The following is a 13,228-nucleotide window of genomic DNA, read 5'->3' as shown; positions in this document are numbered from 1 at the left end:
AATACTGCGAACAGAGCCTCACTAAAGAAACTAGCTTACTGTTGTGATTATCTACAGGCTACTTGCTGCATGAGACAGCAAAATACGACATTCTCTCACTTAGGATAGCCATATACATAGCACTACTGGAGAAGATCCAAAGACATGCTGTAATTTTTCTTTTGTTCTGTTTTTGAGAAACCATACATTGATCAAATACTGTCTATTCCTAACTCCTACCTCGCATTCGCAGTAGACTAACAATTGTGGTGAAAGAAGAATTTGTAAGCTACGAGAAAGTTAAAAACATGAAATTCTAGGTGCAAAGCCCATTTCTATAGATAATAGGCAACTTGATATCTGGAGTGTACAGACCGGAAAAGGGTAGCGCTGTCACGGATTCAGAATTATTTGATAAGATAATCAGCTATGTGGGAAGCGACACAGAAAGGAATGTGATTATAGCGGGAGATCTGAATTTACCAAATGTCAATTGGGAAGGAAATACGAACGACAGGAAGCATGACCAACAAATGGCAAATAAGCTAATATGGGAAGGACAGCTGATTCAGAAAGTGATGGAACCAACTAGAGGGGAAATTATCCTGGATGTATTGCTGGTAAAACCAGATGAACTCTACAGAAAAACCGAAGTAATAGATGGCATTAGTGATCATGAAGCTGTCCTTGTCGTAGTTAAAAATAAATGTGATAGAAAGGAAGGTCTTAAAAGTAGGACTATTAGGCAGTAGCATGTGGCTGATAAAGCAGGCATGAGGTAGTTTCTAAAAAGTAACTATGATCGGCAGAAAACGGTAAACAAAAATGTAAACAGACTCTGGGATGGGTTTAAAGCAATTGTTGAGGAATGTGAAAACAGATGTGTACCTTTAAAGGTGGTAAGGAATGGAAAAGACCCATCTTATTATAACAGAGAAATAGAGAGACTAAGAAGGAGGTGCACACTGGAAAGAAATAGAGTTAGAAATGGCTGTGGAAGTAAGGAGAAATTGAAGGAACTTACTAGGAAATTGAATCTAGCAAAGAAGGCAGCTAAGGATAACATGATGGCAAGCAAAATTGGTAGTCATACAAATATTAGGTATAGGTATTTTAAGACAGAAACAGGTTTAAAGAAGGACATTCCAGGAATAATTAATGCTTGATGATGATGCTTGTTATTTAAAGGGGCCTAACAAATAATTTATGAACAAGGGGAGTGTGAATGTGAGGATCTTCAAAAGGCAGAAGTATTCAGTCAGTAGTATGTAAAGATTATTGGTTACAAAGATAATGTCCAGATAGAGGAGGAGACTAATGCTAAAGAAGTATTAAAATTTACATGTGATAACAATAAGATTTACAATAAGATACAAAAGTTGAAAACTAGAAAATCGGCTGGAATTGATAAGATTTCTGGGGATATACTAAAGACAATGGGTTGGGATATAGCCGCATATCTGAAGTACTTATTTGATTATTGTTTGGTTGAAAGAGCTATACCAAATGAATGGAGAGTTGCTATAGTAGCCTCTGTGTATAAAAGGAAGGGTGATAGTCATAAAGCTGAAAATTACAGGCCAGTAAGTTTGACATGCGTTGCATGTAAGCTTTGGGAAGGCATTCTTTGTGATTATATTAGACATGTTTGCGAAATTAATAAGGCAGTTCGGTTTTAGGAGTTTTTCAACTGAAGCTCAACTTGTGGGATTCCAGCAAGATATATCTTGGATTCAGGAGGTCAAATGGACTGTATCACGATTGACCTGTCTAAAGCAATTGATAGGGTGGATCATGGGAGACTACTGGCAAAAATGAGTGCAATTGGACTAGACAAAAGAGTGACTGAATGGGTTGCTATATTTTTAGAAAATAGATCTCAGAGAATTAGAGTAGGCGAAGCTTTATCTGACCTTATAATAATTAAGAGGGGAATTCCTCAAGGCAGTATTATTGGACCTTTATGCTTTCTTATATATATAAATGATATGAGTAAACAAGTGGAATCAGAGGTAAGGCTTTTTGCGGATGATGTTATTCTGTATAGAGTAATAAATAAGTTACAAGATTGTGAGCAACTGCAACGTGACCTCGACAATGTTGTGAGTCAGGTTGTGAGTTTCACAAATAGGAAAAGTCCTCTCAGTTTTAATTACTGCGTTGATGCGGTGAAAGTTCCTTTTGGGGATCATCGTAAATATCAAGGTGTTAGTATAAGGAAAGATCTTCATTGGGGTAATCATATAAATGGGATTGTAAATAAAGGGTATAGGGGTTGTAGTAAGGATGTAAAGGAGAGGGAATATAAGTCTCTGGTAAGGCCCCAACTAGAGTATGGTTCCAGTGTATGGGACCCTCACCAGGATTACCTGATTCAAGAACTGGAGAAAATCCAAAGAGCCGGGCTGAGTGGCTCAGACGGTTGAGGCGTTGGCCTTCTGACCCCAACTTGGCAGGTTCGATCCTGGCTCAGTCCAGTGGTATTTGAAGGTGCTCAAATACGTCAGCCTTGTGTCGGCAGATTTATTGGCACGTAAAAGAACTCCTGCGGGACTAAATTCCGGCACCTCGGCGTCTCCGAAGACCGGAAACGTAGTTAGTGGGAAGTAAATCAAATAGCATTATTATTGTTATTATTATTATTATTATTATTATTATTATTATTATTATTATTATTATTATTATTATTATTATTAAAATCCAAAGAAATGCAGCTCGATTTGTTCTAGGTGATTTCCGACAAAAGAGTAGCGTTACAAAAATTATGCAAAGTTTGGGCTGGAAAGAACTGGGTGAAAGAAGACGAGCTGCTCGTGTAAGTGGTATGTCCCGAACTGTCAGCGGAGAGATGGCGTGGAATGTCATTAATAGACGAATACGTTTGAGTGGCGTCTTTAAAAGTAGCAAATATCACAATATGAAGATAAAGTTGGAATTCAAGAGGACAAATTGGGGCAAATATTCATTTATAGGAAGGGTAGTTAGGGATTGGAATAACTTACCAAGGGAGATGTTCAATAAATTTCCAATTTCTTTGAAATCATTTAAGAAAAGGCTAGGAAAACAGCAGATAGGGAATCTGCCACTTGGGCGACTGCCCTAAATGCAGATCAGTATTGATTTATTGATTGTCCTGTGATCGACGAGTCGATGGCAATTGTTGCACTGGACATGCCTGCAGCTTACAGGAAGCATATAAGTGGAACCAACTGCGTCAAAATTCTTCCTAACAGTACTTGCCTTTACTGGAAATGGACTAAATAATACTGAAGTCGACTTGTCAACACAGATTATTTCTGTACTGTCTTAGTAGTTTCATGAATTCCTCTCAGTGCATTTGTGAATAGAGCAAAATTGCAAAGTGTAAATCTACTTCTATACGTAAAAAACAACAAATTCTCCTAAGTATGACACAAGTTATCTACTGAATCAAAAGGATTTTACCGAATCTGTGGGTATCCCTTCATCCAGCTTAAGAACATTAATAAAAAATAGGGATGCTATTACCGACGCAGCGAAGGGTGGTTGCAAGCGTAAAACAGTAGGACCTGAAAAATATGAAGACATTAAGGAAATTCTTATTGTATGGATTCACCAATCCCATGAGGCTTCCAGCTCATTAAGCGGCCCAATCATACAAGAAATAGTAGGCACACAGACTTTAGTGCTTCGAGTGGTTGGCTTGATAGATGCAAATAACGGCATGGCGTAGTATATCTTCAAGTCTGTGGTGAATCAGGGTCATTTAGGGATGGTGATGTAAGGACTGGCAAAGTGAAGTGCTACCTACTCATTAAAAATTATGTGCCGCGCGACGTGTTTAATGCGGACGAATGTGGTTTTCTCTTTAAGCTAATGCCCGGCAAGTCATATGTGTTCAAAAAGGGAGAAATGCACGGTGGGAAATTAAGCAAAGAAAGGGTAACTGTGTTTGCTGGCGCAAGTGCCGATGTATAAGAAAAGTTACATCTGTTAAAGTTGGGGAAGTCAGCTAGAGCCGGATGTTTTTAAAACATTGAACGTCTGCCTTATGAATATGAAAATGATGCATGTTCCTCGATGACTGGTGACTTGTTATTCATTGGCTCAAAGCATTACACCAGAAAATGCTAAAAGCCAATCGCAAAATCTTGCTTTTGTTCGACAACTGTCCAGCTCATCCGAAACAAGTGAACCTGCAAAATGTAGAACTAGCATCCCTGCCAGCTAGCACAACCAGTAAACCTCCAACCAAAGGACCAGCGGGTCATAAAAGTGCTCAAGCATTTCTATCGAAAGCATGTAGTTCTACAATATCTGCAGTGCATCCGAAAACCACATCACCTTATTGGATGCAATGAATTTCATCTCCTCTGCATGGGAAGGGATCGAAGCGCAGACCATTGCCAAATGCTTTAATAAAGCAGGCGTTTCTAAGGTAAGATTCTAAATGTTGTTTATTTGGGATACTGTATTTTGTCGGTCTTCTACAGTGCAACATTACCTTCTCACCGCTGTTCCAATGGTTCAATCCCCAGTCACGCCACGAGAGGATTGTGCAGGACAAAGTGGAGGTGGGACGTATTTTCTCTGGGCACTCCTGTTTCTCTGTCATCTTTCATTCTAGCAACACTCTCCACAATAATTTTTCATTTCATTTGTAATTCGTTAAAAATTGCCCTAGAGTGCGAGAAGCCTCACCAGCCGGAACAATTCCGTTCCTTAAGCGCTAGTTACGGGCTTCATTCATTCCACTGCAGATCTGGTCGGAAGACTTGAAACAGGCTGTGGATATTCATTTTCTGTTTAAAATGTTTTCGTTTCACCACGGGGTTCATTTGCTTTTTAATTATATTTTTTAGGAACTTGGTGTAACACCCGGTGAAAGAAATGCCCCTGTGACAGCTGATAATGACAAGGATTAGCCTGATGTTCGGGAAAAGTTAGGAGATGTTAACTTGAAAGATTCTGTATCAGTTGACAATGGTCTAGTGACATCAGAAATCTGTGAAGTTTGTACATAGTTGCAGATCATGCTGTCGCTAATGTTCAAGATGAAGGCAGCGATGAGGAAATCAAATCTGCGGATGAAAATATCCCCACACGAAATTAAGCTCTCGGAGCAATCGATCTGCTCCGAAATTACACGATCACTGTTATTCCTAGTGGTGTATCAAGTAATGAGAAAAGCAACTTAAACCATATAGAAAGTAAAATCATTCACAGCAGTAACACAGCGAGATAAAATTTGCATTTTGCATCAGAACTACAGTAATAAACAATAACATGAATACTGCATGAACAGTAATGAATAATAATAATAATAATAATAATAATAATAATAATAATAATAATAATAATAATAATAATAATAATAATAATAATAATAATAGTAATAATAATAATAATAATAATTCTTACCATGGTTTGGTGGATCAGCAGAGGTGAAAGAAGGTGCGGGCTGGAATGGGTCTAACTACAAAGCCGAAAGATGAATTAAAATTTCAATAAAGGTTATATTTTCGAACATAGCAAGATTTAACAATTAACAATACCAAAACATTAACAATCTTTCACTCAGTGCGATTGCAATAACATATCAGGTACCATGACAAAGTTTTTACAAGCTCAGTACATTCAAAATTTAGTAATCCGGGCTTCCAGCCCCTCGCTTAGCATTTCTTGAGCTCACGGCTTCCAGTTATAAAAAGGTACAAAAGTTCAGGGGCAGAAAACCCCAAGTTCACGGAGCACTTGCTCCCACAATCAACATACCTAGCCTGCAAGAGGCACACCTTGTAAGTACAAAATTTTAGGGAAAGAGATATCAGGCTCTCAAATTCTCAACATCAAAAATTTATAACAATCTGGCCTTCTATGGCCCAATTTTACAATTTGAAACAGGGATATCTCGTACCCAACCTACAAGGGCCTTTATGAAAAGGAACAGGTTAATAAAATGGCCCAAAAAAATAAGATGTCTGGAGGCGAGTACTTGCACTCCTACATGAACACTTGTTAAAACCTAAGGGGCACTAGGCCGATTAAACAGGGGCTATTCCCACACTAGGGAGGTGACTCGTATAAGAAAATTTTAATAGAAAATCGGTTATGAAAACGTAGTCACCTCCAATCAAAAATGATGGGGAACTCGGGAGGGTAAAGCACTCTCTATCCCCGATTTTCAGTTAAAGACTTTTGAAGGTTTTACATTAGACAGAAGAAGGTTACTAAAGTTACATGTTTAAAGATTCGGACCTTCCCCTCGGACTAAATTAACGAAGAAAGCAATAAAGAAAGATGTTATGTGGCCATTACCTTGACGGAGAACTGCTGCCTGATGAAAGAGGCGCCTACCCGCCTCCTGCTTTACGCCCGCACTCTCAGAAATACGACGATGAAGTGGCCAAGAGGCGTGAAAAGCCACGGTATTTAAACCCTCAGGGAAGATTCGAGATCTTTCATGAATCATTAAGACACACCCACATAAATTTTATTGGCTGATACAAAAATGGAGAAGAAACACAGGATAAGTTAGAAATTAATTACAAAAATTCGGGATTGGCTAAATTCAAAACTGGCGAAAAGGAGGGAAATATTGCCAACCCAGAAATAAATGAACATCACTTAGTTACCAGAAACCTAGAGATACAAAACTTCTCCAGAAAAGTTCTTTCACTTCGCACCAGGGTGCAGGATCCTAGGTTTTAGTAGTGACACCTTGAGACAAAAGTTCAAATTTATTACATTATCAGTTGCACATTTTTATCAGTAGGAGAGTACTATTAGGCGCAGAATTAGAATGCGTGGGATAGGGGTGTACCTCCAGGTACAATAATAATAGTAACAATAATAATAAATACATTATTATAAACTGTTATGCGGTTCGTACCCCACTGTCGGCAGCCCTGAAGATGGTTTTCCGTGGTTTCCCATTTTCACACCAGGCAAATGCTGTGGCTGTACCTTAATTAAGGCCACGGCCGCTTCCTTCCCACTGCCAGCCCTTCCCTGTCCCATCGTCGCCATAAGACCTATCTGTGTCGGTGCGACGTAAAGCAACTAACAAAAAAAAACTGTTATGCATTTCAGCGTTCGGTCTGCAAGCCTCTATCAATTTACTAAAAGTCGCCACAATCCTCTATTTGCAGCCGGTGCTGTGGCCTCCTTTAGTTATATACCTTTTATCTTCAAATTGACAGAATCTGAGTCTAACTACTGTCGTCTTGGTCTCCCTCTACTTCTCTTATCCTCCATAACAGAGTCCATTATTCTTCTAGGTAACCTATCCTCCTCCATTCGCCTCATATGATCCCACCACCGAAGCCGGTTATGCGCACAGCTTCATCCATCGAGTTCATTCTTAACTTATCCTTTATCTCCACATTCCGAATACCCTCCTGCCATTGTTCCCACCTGTTTGTACCAGCTATCATTCTCACTACATTCATGTCTGTTACTTCTAACTCATGAATAAGATATCCTCAGTCCACCCATCTTTCGCTCCCGTAAAGCAAAGTTGGTGTGAAAACAGACCGAAGTAAAGATAGTTTCGTATGGGAGCCGACTTCCTTCTTACAGAATACTGTTGATCGCAACTGTGAGCTCACTGCATTAGCTTTACTGCACCTTGATTCAATCTCGCTTACTATATTACCATCATGGGAGAGCACACATCCTAAATACTTGAAATTATCTACGTTCTAGCTTTGTATCACCAATCCGACATTCAATTCTCTCGGATTTCTTACCTACTGACATCAATTTAGTCTTCAAAAGGCTAATTTTCATGCCATACTCATTACACCTATTTTCAAATTCCAGGATATTAGACTGCAGGCCATTAAGACCAAGTCGTCAGCACAGGCCAGACTGTTTACTATATTTCCATCTAACTGAATCCCTCCCTGCCACTATATACCGGTACCTCTCACCAGATGATATATGTAAACTGCAAACAACAAAGGTGAAACGTTACAGCTTTGTCTAACCCCTTCAAGTACCTGAACCAAGAACTCATTGTACCATCAATTCTCACTGCAGCCCAATTGTAAATAGGGTTGGGCAGACCGTAACATTCACTTGTTCCGCAACATTAGGAACTTGAGGCGGAGTGTTTCAGTACAGAGTGCCGAGACACGGGACACAGGACACAGGACTGTAACTGCGTCCTAGAGAGAACTTCGAGAGGCAACAGGACATGCTCCGCTTCAGCTGGAATGTGCCTGAACCGAACGTGCTGTGCCAAGGCAGTACTGTCGGAAACCGTGAAGTTTCCCATTTTCACACCAGGCTAATGCTGGGGGGGGGGGGGCTGTACCTTAATTAAGGCCTCGGTCGCTTCCTTCCCATTCCTATTCCATCGTTGCCATAAGACCTATCTGTGTCGGTGCGACGTAAAAAAATATAAAAAATAATCATGAATTAAATTCTTTGCTTAGTCCATATGAACGCCGAACATCGGTAACATAGAAATATTGTTCAGTCTTGTAAACTGGCGAAGGTGGTTGTTTTTATTGCGATTGTCTTAAGCTGAATAACCGCCTTGCCATGAGCACTAGGGAAATTGTGAAGATGACTAGCAAAATGAGAAAAATCGCGAATGCTTGAAGAAAAAGAAAAAAAAGAGCCTCTTTATACTGGATGCCCCAGTATCACAGAGTCTAAAGAAAACATGTTATTTCTGAAAACCGACGAGACCCTGCGTGGCAATGTGCGCTCACATCCACTTCGCAATTTCGTAAGCTTTGCGCTGTTCTGCTCTGCTCTTCCCTGCTCTGCGGCCAACTGCTTCTCAATGTGCGCCCGGCCTAACAGCACGAAAGTACAACAATGTATTCATCCAGTTATATTTTTAATTCCAAAGCGACGACCCATATTTTTCTTGGGCTTAAAAGTTTCCTTAAAGTCCAAATTAATGTTTAACGTCAATCCCCGAGAAAGTGTTGAGGGATATTTTCGAGATATTAATTACTCACTAATTACTCACAATACAGGCCAATACATTCAACTGGTAAAAATATTCTTGAATTGGTTACTTTTAAACACCTGCACTGCCATTGTAACCGTGCTATGTGTATTTTATATTGACCGGAAATATCTTAACCTAAAAGCAGCCTTTAACGTGATTATTGGGCGCGAATTTCAGTGTTCCGACTGTTCGTTCATGTTCCCTGCAGCTTTATGCTGGACATGGCTATAACTACACACAGGCACACACCACACAGCACGTTCCGTACAGGCACACTCCCAGTTCCCACTGGCGCCGAGCATGTAATGTTGCCTCTCGAAGTTCTCTCTACACCAGGGGAGTGAAACTCTAATAGGGCTTTTGGTTCCAATCTGTAGCTAGCTTCAGGTAGTTTCAGTCTCTTTTTCTAGATGGCGCTGGAGGTCATTCATAACGTGTAAATAGTTATATACACGTTCTGTAGATGGCACGCAAGTAAGCATGAAATGAGCGTTGTTAATAATTAAAGGCAGTTTGTCTCGAAGTGAAGTATTTAAAGTATTTCAAGTCTAACCTCAATCAGTGGGCACTTCTAACAAATTAATTAGTCATAAAACGTCAAGCATTGTGGAGATAATATTGCTGAATTGCATCGAATTCGACTTTACCCAATCGATTAACATTGTTCGAAATTATATCGATTTTAATCGATAGTTCCCATGATGCTAAAGTATTTGTGTTGTTTGAATTCCAAGTGCTCATGTGCTTGTGATATAAATCTTAGTTCCTTGTGCTTGTTTATTTGAAATATATCTTCGCCAGTCCTCCTGAAATTCTGTATTTCCTGTTTGAGTACACATCAGGGGCTGAAAGTTGAATGGTTCTATTAATGTAGTTCTATATATTTCCTGTCTCAGTGCATTTAATTCTGTTATTTTTATTTTCATGTGGTACTTGGATATTGATGTGATACCCCACTGTCTTGCATATGGTGTGCTCTGTTGTCTTGCTTTCGAAGGGATTTCTTATTTGTTATAATATGAGCTTTGTGTTAATGTGTCAATCATTCATTTGAAGTTAAAGCTGCTTTGAGGTGTGTGGTTATGTTCTCAGTAACATAGTATGCCATACGAACTAGGGGTATCAGATCATTATTTATAACGTAGTAAGTACTTGGAAATAAAAATATTTGAATTACAATGTATTGGGCATGGAAGTAGTAGAACTGCATTATTATCGCCGTTTGGGGGGTGGCGAGGGGCATGGAAAGGAGGGGGAGGAGCCGTAAGCATACCCGGATGTGCGTCACTGCGCCGGATGTTAATTCTCCGCGCTATCTGTTGATAGTAATACTAAGGTATTGCACCAGAATGCACACTGTGGCGCTATCTCGGAAAAGAGACTAAAACTACTAGCGCCAAGTGGCTTGGAACCGACATTTATCATTGAGTTTCATCTCTATTCTATTCTATCCTCTTTGCTCTACACTGCGCAGTTACAGTCCCGCGTCCCGTGCGCCCGCTGCACAGTTCAGCTAGTAGGCGAAGGGCAGTGCATAGTGCCGCTTCTGATGGGACAGCGAGTCAGTGTCTCCGGCTCGCTTGAGAATGTTTCGGAACAATTGACACTCGGTGTTCTGGAACAGCGGAACATAACTGTGCACCGGCACCTTGTGCCGAAACAGGGACATAGTGCGCAACCCTAATTGTAAACATAAATGTCTTTGATTGATTTTAATAATTACCCTTAATCCCATAGTCCCCTAATATGGCGAACATCTTTTCTCTCAGTACCCTGTCATATGCTTTCTCTAGATCTATAAAACAAACATTTGATCTTAATAACTACAGACCTATATCAGTTCCCTTCCCATTGTGTCAAAAATCCTAGAGATAGTGGTCAAAGATAGGCTATTAAAATACCTACAATGTAATGACTATTTTTATCCATACCAGTACGGATTTTTGCCTAACTCTAGTACCTACAATGCTGTGGAAGACATTATTATTAAGTTACAGGAGTCTTTAGACTCGTGTATGGTAGCATCAGGCCTTTTTATAGATCTTCAGAAAGCATTTGACTCAGTTGACCATAACATTTTGTTACTGAAGTTGGAAGCAGCAGGGGTTAGAGGTTTAGCACTTAACTGGTTTACAGATTATCTCAGAGACAGGGTACAGTTCGTTAGTTGTATGGGATCAGAAAGCACGTTGCAGACTATAACAACTGGTTCTGTTCTAGGACCAATGTTATTTCTTGTATTTGTCAACGATATTGGCAACTTGCCGCTGTTTGGCAAATTGTCATTATTTGCTGATGACACAAATATTTTCTACACAGGGAATTGTATACATAATCTTGAAGAAAAGATGCAACATGACGTATCTTTAATTCAGACCTGGCTTACTATCAACTGACTAAGAATTAATCATAATAAAACTAACTATATCATATTTCACAAACCATTATGTACATTTCCTCTGGACATCAACTTAAGTTTCTATGACCAAGTGGTACCTCGTGTTCAATCAACCAAATTTCTAGGACTTAGCATAGATGAGTCGCTAACTTGGGAGAATCACATCACAATGCTGTGTGATAGAATAACTCCTGCTATTGGTGTACTCAGTCGATTAAAAGACAAAGTTTCTCGTGGACTGTTGAAGAGTATTTATCATGCACTAATTGAAAGCCACCTGAATTATATGATTCATATCTGGGCATGTTGCAGTAAAGAACAATTTGAAAAGATCAGTATCTTACAGAAAAGAGCACTGTAAATACTCTTCAACTTACCCACCTTAACATCAACTATACAGGTCTACCAGTATTGTAATGTGCTGCCACTAGATGATTTTTGTAAAAAAGCTTCAGCTATTATGTTGTATAAATTGAAAAATGGACAAACTCATTCGAACACACTTTGCAACTTGAATTCTGACGTACATTCATACAGTACAAGAGGATCTACTAAAATTCACTGTAAATCGTCAAAGTCTACTAAGTATGGCACTAATTCTTTATGGCATTTCTCTGTAAAGTTTTTCAAGAGCCTTCCTGAGCATATTCGAGAAGCCGCTAACTTACCCATCTTTAAAACCAAGCTTGTTAATTTTCTAAAAGTAAAAATGCCAAGCCTATAGAGTACTGATTTAGTATATTATATCACTGCTGTTCATATTTGGTTTCTATCACTAGGATACATTATTATTATTATTATTATTATTATTATTATTATTATTATTATTATTATTATTATTATTATTATTATTATACAGTATATTATACTTTTGTCCTAGAAGCTGATGTTCTAAAATCTCATCTTTGTTGCCAAATGTAATTAATATTATAATTATTCATTGTACAGTATATTATATTTTTGTCCTAGAAGCTGATGTTCTCAAATCTCATCTTTAACAAATGTAATTATTTGTACTGCACCATTATGAGCCTTGGCTAAGGTGCCTCTCTTGAAATAAATAAAAAGAAAAAAACATGACTGTCTATTCCTCTCGCAGCATTTTTCAATAACCTGGAGCATGCTAAGAATCTGATCATGACAGCCCCTCTGTAGTATCAAACCACCCTGGTTTTCATCTGAAGTAATGATACAGTAATAATAAAATACATTACTGAAATATTGTTTCCCAATTGTTTTCCTGTGTTATCGGACCTTTATGTTTTCTTATATATATAAATGATATGAGTAAAGGAGTGGAATCAGAGGTAAGGCTTTTTGCGGATGATGTTATTCTCTATAGAGTGATAAATAAGTTACATGATTGTGAGCAACTGCAACGTGACCTCGAAAATATTGTGAGATGGACAGCAGGCAATGGTATGTTGATAAACGGGGCTAAAAGTCAGGTTGTGAGTTTTACAAATAGGAAAAGTCCTCTCAGTTTTAATTACTGCGTTGATGGGGTGAAAGTTCCTTTTGGGGATCATTGTAAGTATCTAGGTGTTAATATAAGGAAAGATCTTCACTGGGGTAATCACATAAATGGGATTGTAAATAAAGGGTACCGATCTCTGCACATGGTTATGAGGGTGTTTAGGGGTTGTAGTAAGGATGTAAAGGAGAGTGCATATAAGTCTCTGGTAAGACCCCAACTAGAGTATGGTTCCAGTGTATGGGACCCTCACCAGGATTACCTGATTCAAGAACTGGAAAAAATCCAATGAAAAGCAGCTCGATTTGTTCTGGGTGATTTCCGACAAAAGAGTAGCGTTACAAAAATGTTGCAATGTTTGGGTTGGGAAGAATTGAGAGAAAGAAGAAGAGCTGCTCGACTAAGTGGTATGTTCCGAGCTGTCAGC

This window comes from Anabrus simplex, chromosome 1, assembly GCF_040414725.1.
Source record: "Anabrus simplex isolate iqAnaSimp1 chromosome 1, ASM4041472v1, whole genome shotgun sequence".
Classification (NCBI taxonomy): Eukaryota; Metazoa; Arthropoda; class Insecta; order Orthoptera; family Tettigoniidae; genus Anabrus; species Anabrus simplex.
The sequence above is the reverse complement of the archived record's forward strand: the minus strand, read 5'-3'. Positions refer to the sequence as shown.